Source organism: Centroberyx affinis, unplaced genomic scaffold (assembly GCF_046629955.1).
Source record: "Centroberyx affinis isolate AG114_WGS23_722 - 3 ecotype Tasmania unplaced genomic scaffold, CSIRO-AGI_Caff_v1 ptg004184l_1, whole genome shotgun sequence".
Taxonomy (NCBI): domain Eukaryota; kingdom Metazoa; phylum Chordata; class Actinopteri; order Beryciformes; family Berycidae; genus Centroberyx; species Centroberyx affinis.
In genome coordinates, this window is record NW_027281937.1 from 195,115 (window position 1) to 204,141 (window position 9,027).

General features: G+C 40.7%; 1 protein-coding gene across 2 annotated transcripts in view; it reads right to left on the minus strand.

The window, feature by feature from the left end:
* atp2b1a (ATPase plasma membrane Ca2+ transporting 1a) overlaps positions 1-7,124 on the minus strand; it is a 39,003-nt gene extending 31,879 nt beyond the window's left edge. For both annotated transcript variants that reach the window (XM_071542790.1, XM_071542788.1), the window contains exon 1: positions 7,026-7,124. The gene's annotated coding sequence lies outside the window, so the exon portion shown is untranslated. The remainder of the gene's footprint in view (positions 1-7,025) is intronic.
* Between the last annotated feature and the right edge of the window lie 1,903 nt (positions 7,125-9,027).

A 9,027-nucleotide genomic window follows, 5' to 3' on the forward strand; every position in this document is an offset into this window, starting at 1 on the left:
TCCAACAAATTCAGACAAGTGAATTTCCAATGTGTCCAGATGATTTACCATGTCATCTTGCACAATGAGATGTGTGACTTTTTAAATGTGTTTTTCCTAAATGGCTCCTCTAAAACTGGTAGGCATATTTCAGTTGCCCTGGGCACTACACGGGCAAAGCACATGTTCAACCTAAAGTAATGAAAGCAGTTCTGTGCCTTCTCCATTTCTCTGTCCTCACGTCTTATGCTCTGAGAGCCCCCTCCGCCCCGCAAGCGGCAACAACGCCAAGATGAAGGAAGTGCCAACATTTGCTGCGCTGCGACAGTTTCGGGTTGCGGAGCAGGTCACATGTCACAACAGTGGAAAATCATTGTGATTGGATCTCCAAGCCAACAGCTGGCATGGTATGGTCGAACGACAGGGGCTAGGGTTAACCCTTTGCACACAACAGCAGCAACGCCCTAGCTCAGTAAGAAGACAAATATGTGAGGGTTTCACCAAAGGACCACAGACTACTTGTAAGTCACCAGTTTCTTTTCTATCCAAGCTATATAAGCCTGCTACCACACTTGAGTTAGACAGCTGAAATTCTCCACCCAGAAGGCTGTGGCAAGTAGAAACAAGTTACAAGGACAACAGTGGTGGGCATCTTAGCAATATCCTTATGTCTTTGTTTCCAATCTAAGGAAACCCTCTGGCAGTTTGTGCACCTCTACGTGCCAACAACTCGATGGAAGTCAAGGATAGCAATTCTAGGGATCCCTCTGCAATGGAGCTGCCTGATGCGAGGGGTGGTATTTTTAGCTTCTCCCAGACTGCCCCCTCCCCCCCAACACTGGCCGTCGCTGAACTGGGTCAGGCCGTGTAAATGTGGAGGGTACAAAGCAGAGACACCCTGCCCTCCTTGTGCTGCATGGCTCGCAGCTCTGAGAGCGCTACTTCACACCAGAGACTGGGAACCTCTACATAGCTCTCAAACTGTCACCCTGCCAATTCATAAGGACACACTGTCAGAGGTGTCACCCTCAACACACTTCCACTCTCCAGCTCTTCTTACCTCATTTATGGAAGGACCTCTAATGGTCTCTAAAAAGAAAATAAACAATATTATTCTTAAATATTATTTTGGAGTTTCACCTGTGTCCAGGGATGCAGCGATTAACCAGTCACTATTAATCACACTTTAAAATGCTGCTGTTTTCTAGCTGTACACATTGTAGAAACTATGGTATCCTGGTCTACAGTTCGATGCTCTTTGAAAGCAGCCTTGCGTTCGCACAACATTGCGCCTGTCAAAACTTCTCACAAGAGTGAATCACCTTGTTTGTGTGCGTTTGTGTGGGGGCTACATTAGCTAACAGAGAGGAGAGGACATCCATCAATTACTTTGAGTTTAAAAAACTCACCAAATCGGCATGTAACCTAGTCATCATTGCGAAGCTGTCTGTGCCTGTTGTGAGAAGTCGTTTGGTGTGATCATTTACTTCCTGTTTGCTCATTCCCATCTGTATTGATTAAATGGTTTGCAAGTATAGGCTAGGTGTAAGACTACCCTATCACACTAGGTCCAATACATTCGTTTTTGTTTTCAAAGGGCAGTTACTGTATTACAATTTCTGTTTCAAAAGGCAGCTAATGTGAATTCGGTAACACTTTACAATAAGGGTACATTAATAAGGGTTGTTAATGCTTAATAAGCATTAACTAACCCTTAATTAACAGTTAACTAACTAATGTGTCTGGTAATCATTTACTAATGGTGTTCATGTTAACTAATTCCAAAGAAAAAAAGTCAATTCCCGCACACACTTATCACCTCTGCATTGATTTATTAAAAAGAGTCGACGTTTCGGTCACAAGGACCTTTCTCAAGACGTATCCGTGGTGGTGTGCGTGTTGCCTTCAACTCATCTGGTTCATGTTAACTAAGGTATTAATTTATACATTATTTAATAGTCATCTTTATAAACTATTAAATAATGTATAAATTAATACCTTGGTTAACATGAACACCATTAGTAAAATACACATTAGTTAACTGTTAATTAAGGGTTAGTTAATGCTTAAAGCATTAACTAACCATTATTAAGCATTAACTAACCCTTATTAAGGATTAACGAACCCTTAACTACCCTTATTGTAAAGTGTTACCGTGAATTCTAAAAAGGCAACTGCGCACATACTGTGGACAAAAATTAAATAAAACATTTAATTATAAAATATTAATTTGATGTGTCCTGTCCTTAGTGTTGTTAAAATAAATGACCACATAATCAGCCGTGAAGTCTAAGCAGTGACTGAAAAAATTAATTGTGGAATGATATTTATTTCCTTTTTCAAGCGACAAGAATACTAGAAGGGATGCTTTTATTTAGTGGTTACAGAGCCCTTCATGTCCATACTATGGAAAATATTCCAGAATGACGCATCTTTGATCGAGCCACTTTGAAGATGAGAAGCCCTCTGTGTTCTTTGTTATCTGTGACTCTACAGAGCGGCTCAGTGGCCTGAGGTCCTGCTGCCCTGCCATTTGCTGCCACAGCATGACCTTGCTGTCCCCACCATTCCAATTTCATCATGGCACGTTGGTATTGAGCGTCAAACGTTAAACTCACTTCACCACGACCTATTACACTGGTAGGGAACATGGTTTAGGCGAGGACAAACATGCATGTACACCATACCGATCTAGAGCAATGGTTCTCAGCCCAGGGGTCTGGAACCCCCTGGGGGGCGCAAGATAATTTTGGGGGTGTTGTGAGATGTTTTATTGGATAGGAAAAAAACATGTTGTACTATACAAATTTGTTATCATGTCTATTTTATTGATTTTTCTCTCATTTTTGCTTTTTCGCTGTGAAATACTTAATAGTTTTCAGCCTCTTTGTGATTTTCATCTGTAAAAAGCGCTTTATAAATAAATTTTACTTACTTACTCTGATAATTAATCAAATCAAACAACCTGAAAAAGGGAAATTCTCTGGCTCAACACACATATGCAGCCTGTGACAGGGCCATATGGGCATCACTTCGTTTTAAGGGGTCACGAGCCAAAAGGTTGAGAACCACTGATCTAGAGGTTCAAAAAAGTTTTTGTAGACAGTAGTGTGGACAGCTAACTCTTAAAATGATAGAAAGAGATTTATTATGGACATAATGGATACATACGGATAAGTGCCGCATTGAGTGAGAGAAAGCCCAAATGTGTACCCTGCTTATAGAAGCCACACCATATTTTTAGATCAGTAGCATGTCTGACCAAAACATGCATTTTGTGTTTTACTTTTTGTGCCTGTCAGTGTTAGAAATGTCAACACCAACATAATTAAAAAAATAAAAATATATATAACCGCATATAACCGCAAGATGTGAATAATAGGCTAAGTCATTTGGGATTTGGGACAGCAAACTGCCATTAATAAAGACTGGTAGCACTGTTAGACTTGCTAGCTGTCCTAATGACTATGCTTGATATTCTGCTGCAAGTGCCTTAGCATTATTTTAGTGGGCATTCATAAGTCAACTTTTTTTTTTATATTATGGCCCCCTAGCTCTTGTGTGCACCTGTAATATTACCCAGTGTGTTCTGAAAGGGCAAATTAACCTTTGCCACAACTCTGAGCTTAGTTGGCAAATTTTGCTTTGATGGGCCAAAATGAGTAGTAATGAATAAGTCAGACTCCACTTGCTCTAAACCCCTTGGTTGGAATATCCTTGGCCTTACAATCCACACAGAAAAACACGCTCGATCATGAGTAAATAGCATCATCATTACAATGTGCTTAATAGTACAGCAGCAGACTATATTTAGCTTTCTCACAATAGTTTACTTGGAGCCCAATGTCACCTTAGATTAATGACCCACAATTGCTTGCTCCCTATATAAACAATCATTTCAATGCAAGGGAGCTAGCTCCATTACACATTTTTGACTGAGGGATATATAGGCTGATTGGAGGACAAATGTTAATTATTTTTTAATATTTTGATATGGGAAACGTCTGGTACTAGGTTATTCCTTTAATTGATTGAAGAGCAGAGCATGACAGTGAAATGAGTGGACATATCAAGCAGCTGTGAGGGGATTCATCCATGACCAGTCGAGGATGGAGTTGACGAGCCTTCACTGCCTAGAAGAGACTGTACTCAGTACGGTCTGAACCTGCATTAGCCTACTTCTCACTGACTACAGTTCAGTGACTTCTAAAAGTTGGCATGCCATGAGAGGCAAATAGCAAAGCGCTGATGTTAAGCGCAAGATATGATATCAGATTAATAGAAATCAGGTACTTCTGAGCATGTCTAATTAACCTAAAATGCATTGCACCAAGGCTGAAAGCCCAGAGCTCTGCTCTTGAGGGGGTTGTTGGTCTACAAATGTAATTAGGGCAAACGCTAGCCAGCTGAACCACACAACCATGTAGGTCAAATATTCTTGCCTCTGAAAAGTAACCATTTTCCAAAACAAACTACAAAACAAGAATAACTACTAGTGACTCATATTCCTCACTAGTCAGGGCTAGAATTAGTAAGACAGTCTGAAAAAGAATAAAACAGCCAACAAAAAAAGTAATTCCATAGACTGGCAAAATATTTAATGGATGTCCTCAAGTTATCATGACATAAAGCTCAAACATTTACCATAAGTGTAAGAAAGGATATTTCTGTCAGCTACTAACTTGGTTCATTCATTCTTGAGTGACAGCAACAGTTTGGGTTCAAAGGCCTCAGACACAGAAACAGATTGTGTTACTGATGGTTTAGGTGAATCATTAAAGTCTGAATCTCTATATGCCAAACTAGATAGTCTCAATGAAATATCACCCACAATTGCTAAACCTCAAAAATGTTATTCAAATATAGTAAAATCTAGACTGAATTCCAACAATCGTTCATAATGACAATTATTATTAGTCTACATCCATTCATATTATACCACACCTCATGGCTAGTAACTGCTTAGTTATAACTATTATGCCTTATGATAACTATACTGTGCTTCCATGATTGACATAGCTTTTAGCATAGAATCACAGTGCAATTGAAAATCGAGTATACAAAAATGCAAATTGATATTTAATGCAGCACACCCCAAAATTCTTTGTTTTAAATGTATTTTGATAAAATTACAGGTCAGTATTAATTCACTAGATCACAAGTCATTACACAAAGACAGGGAAACGTTGCTGGCACTGCAACAAGCCGGGTGCTATTTAATTGGATAAGGGCTGATCCCTTCTACTAGACACCAAAAGGTGCTCAGTGACTGCACTCACACCAACATGGAAGCTTTGCAGGTAACTAGAGGGCTAAACTTCCTGGAGAAAATGTATGGGCTACCTGTATGGTACAAGATAAGAAGCAGTAGTAGTAGTAGCAGCAGTAATAGTAGTAGCAGTAGTAGCAGCAGTGTGCCTGTGTGTGTGTGTGTGTGTGTGTGTGTGTGTGTGTGTGTGTGTGTGTGTGTGAGTGAGCAGCTTGCCTGCGCTACAGTTCCATGTCAGTTGGTGACATGACATCAGCTGCTCTGTTCTGAACATACCACCATTAGTGTGTGTTGGGTTTGTTGGAAAACAGCTGGTTAAATATTTAAAAAAGTAAACGTTGTATCAAAAAGCTGAACACAAGCAACACAGATCTCAGCATATACTACAAGATGAAAGTTGAATGGATGTTCAAGCATAAAGTATGTGGGACAAATTGCTATGGTTATAATTCGTACCGTTACTCAGCATGGACCATGGTATAGCGGTGCATTAACGTTTACTAACAAATTACAGTCGCAGTTGCTTGGCCATTCATATTATATCACACCTCATGGCTAGTAAATACTTAGTGATAACTACATTATATATTATGTCTAATGATAGCTATACTGTGCTTCCGTGATTGACATAGCTTGTAGCATAGAATCACAAGTTAACGTTTCCCTTTTCTTACCGTTATAACTTGCACCGATGAAACAGACAGCTCCCTAGCATGAAAGATTGCCTAAGCTTTGCGGCGAGTTCAATTTGATAAGGTAGACAACGATGTAACAGTGAGATAAAAAGCAGGGTTTGTTGTCTGAACCGTAACTGGTTTTCTCGACGACTGAACAAATCAGTGGTTAATTGCCCTGCAGCAAGGCTTTACCCAAAAGCAAGCTAGCGTTGACATAAGCTAACACACAAGCTAGTCAAGTCCACGACGAGCCCTGGCAATGTCTCTGCACAGGTAACGTTAACGTTACTGAACGAGCACACTGACTGACGTTTACTTTAAGTTGCCATTATCTAAGTTAACGTTACTCACCAGGATGCGGTTGTTTGAGATATTCCCTCAACGGATATTTAAGATTAACATTTGTCAGCATTTGATCTTGGAGTAAACGTTAACTTTGCCTAACGTTGAAATATGGTCAGACATTTGCTACAGTAAGAATTAACTACTGATACTTACATAAAATTCCAGCTATTTTTCCCAGTCTGTGCATTTACGTGGCTATTTCACAACCAGTCTATATCCTCTACCAGGTCCAATCTCCAACTGCAGTCCGCGAGCAACTGTAAGGTAGCGCGTGGGGTCCGACAGTTCAAAATAATGTCCCAGGCTAGCTTGGAACGTTAGCGAACTAGCTTACTGCCGTTAGCCTATGCTGCTTGTAAAGAGGAGAAATAACATACAAAAACCCACTTTCAACATATTGACAAGTCAAAACACTTAACGTTAGCTAGCCCAAGAGCAATGCAAATGTGTAAGTTGACTAAACCACAGCAACACCATCTGCCAGCACCCCAACTGATTACCTTGGTTGGAAAATGAGACGCCCAATGTCAGTCTATCCAAGATATAACGTTAGCTAACGATGTTAGCTTGCTATAGAGCTAACCACCCAAAGCAGCTAAAACCCACCAGTGTCTGGCCGTCGTTGATCCTTGCACACAAAAAAGGAGGACCCAAAACCTGAGCATTCTGTGTGCAATGTCTAACACTTGGAAGCGACCGTTAGCTTGCGGTAATTTAGCCAGCTATCACAGAAAACACACCCAAAAAATACTTACTCCGTTCTCTGAAGAACACCCCAGGTCCCTTTCTCTCTTTCGCTCCCCCTCAGTCTCACCAAAGACTAGACTCGCTCCCCTGATCTGAGGTAAAATCCCGCCCATTGCGCTGTCACAACCAAAGTCACTGGCCTTAACTATCAAGATAGTTCCCATCCCTTTTGAGCCTATGGAAATCCTTGTCCGCTAGACCGGAAATAGCATCGCACATGCGTACTAATGTCTAAAATTAGACTGGTAATGATTAAAGTCAGAGTGGCTAGCTAATGTAACGTTATACAGCAGCTAATTTATGGAAGAACACTGATGAATAACCATTACTGAAATCACATATCATCATACTACAGGTACAATACAGGAGTGCCTGCCAAACTTTTGTTTTTATTAACATAAAGAAATGTCTGTGTCTCACAACGTTGTCAATAGCTCCCTAAGACTAAGCATTACAATTGTTGCCAAAATAAACAGATATCGGGCCACATGTGAGACACTCTCATTGACCCCCAACCACAAAGAAGGGGTATAATTTGCCTAACGTTGATTTAAGCGAAGACGGAAATACGCGGAGGCGCATCCTCTCGCTTCGCCTTGTTACTTTCTGTCACAACACCGCCGGGGACATGTGATGCACGTCAAGAGGAGGATGGGCATGGACCGTTGGTGTGGATCCCCATTGGCTTAGCCAGCATATCAGTCGCCTATGGAAACGGTTACGTCATGATCCCCTACTACTCCCTCTTTGCTCCCCTGTCGCTCTTAATAATAACGGGATTATTCAAAGATCAGTTCTCCCTATCATATGATACAGCCTGCAACGCGTGTTCCGAAAACTCAGTGCCTTTGCATCACTTCTGCTGTCTGGTTGTCTGAACTCCACCTACATAAGGCTCTTCCCTCGGCGCCTAATCAAACCTGACGTCATTCTTTCCATGACGTAGCGTTTTTTTCTTCTTCTCCGCACTCAATGCCTGTATTCTTTGTAATTCTTACAGCAGTCCTGTTGAGAAGGACTCACACACTCAACAACCAGCCTCTCCACTACTGTGTTCCACTGTCAGTCAGATGCAATGAATTGCAACGCTTTATAGTCTCTCCCTTTCTCCTTCCCCCTATTCTTGGCCTTCTAATTACACAATAAAGATTGAACAATAAAGAATAGCACAGTAGAATTTCAGCAATAACCTTCTCCCTGCTGAATTGAGGGATTACTCTGAAAGTCCAACCTAGTCCAAGAAGATTGTAGATTCTGACATGAAACAAATAAAATACACTGTATGACCAAACACAGGTTCAGTGTTGTGCACTATAGCTCACTGAAAATATGCACAACATTAACGGACAGGGCATGATAGTACACAGTAGCAGTTCCTGAGCTATTAATTACTGTGTGCAAGAGCACATTTTGCACATAAACTCTGAACTATCACCTTTATGGTTTTAACAGACCTATAAACAGTATGAGGTGCAATGCTCCAGCAGTTGAGCAAGGCAATAAATTAGAAAAATAAAGTGGCATAAAATGTTTAATACTGTATGTGCATGATGGTGGTGAAAGGATTTCCATTCAAGGTGAATAGTGCGTCAGGCATTTTGACTTTGCACCAAGCAAGTCAGGTAAAAAAAATCGTCTTTTGACAACTTTATCTTCAGTTTCATGACTAGATGGTGGACCCCAGGTTAAAAAAAAAGACATGAGTGGTAGTAGATGATAAACAGAAAACAACCCCACTTGAGGTTAAACCGCAGTGTAATATACTTGCTGTCTTGACATAATGGGATTTATCATTAACGCAACAGCCCTAACTGCACAGGAGCATTTACCTCTTGAGATTTGTAAACAGGGGAAAAGTTCAACATGTTTGTGCCTGTGCGCAATTTAAAAGTTGGAAAATGTCGATTCAGAACTTCTGAGTCAGATCTACGTCAAGGAGAAAAAGGGATGGAAAGAAGGAGGAAGAGAAGGAGCAGGGGGGAAAAATGATTTATGTAAGCTGACTTGTGC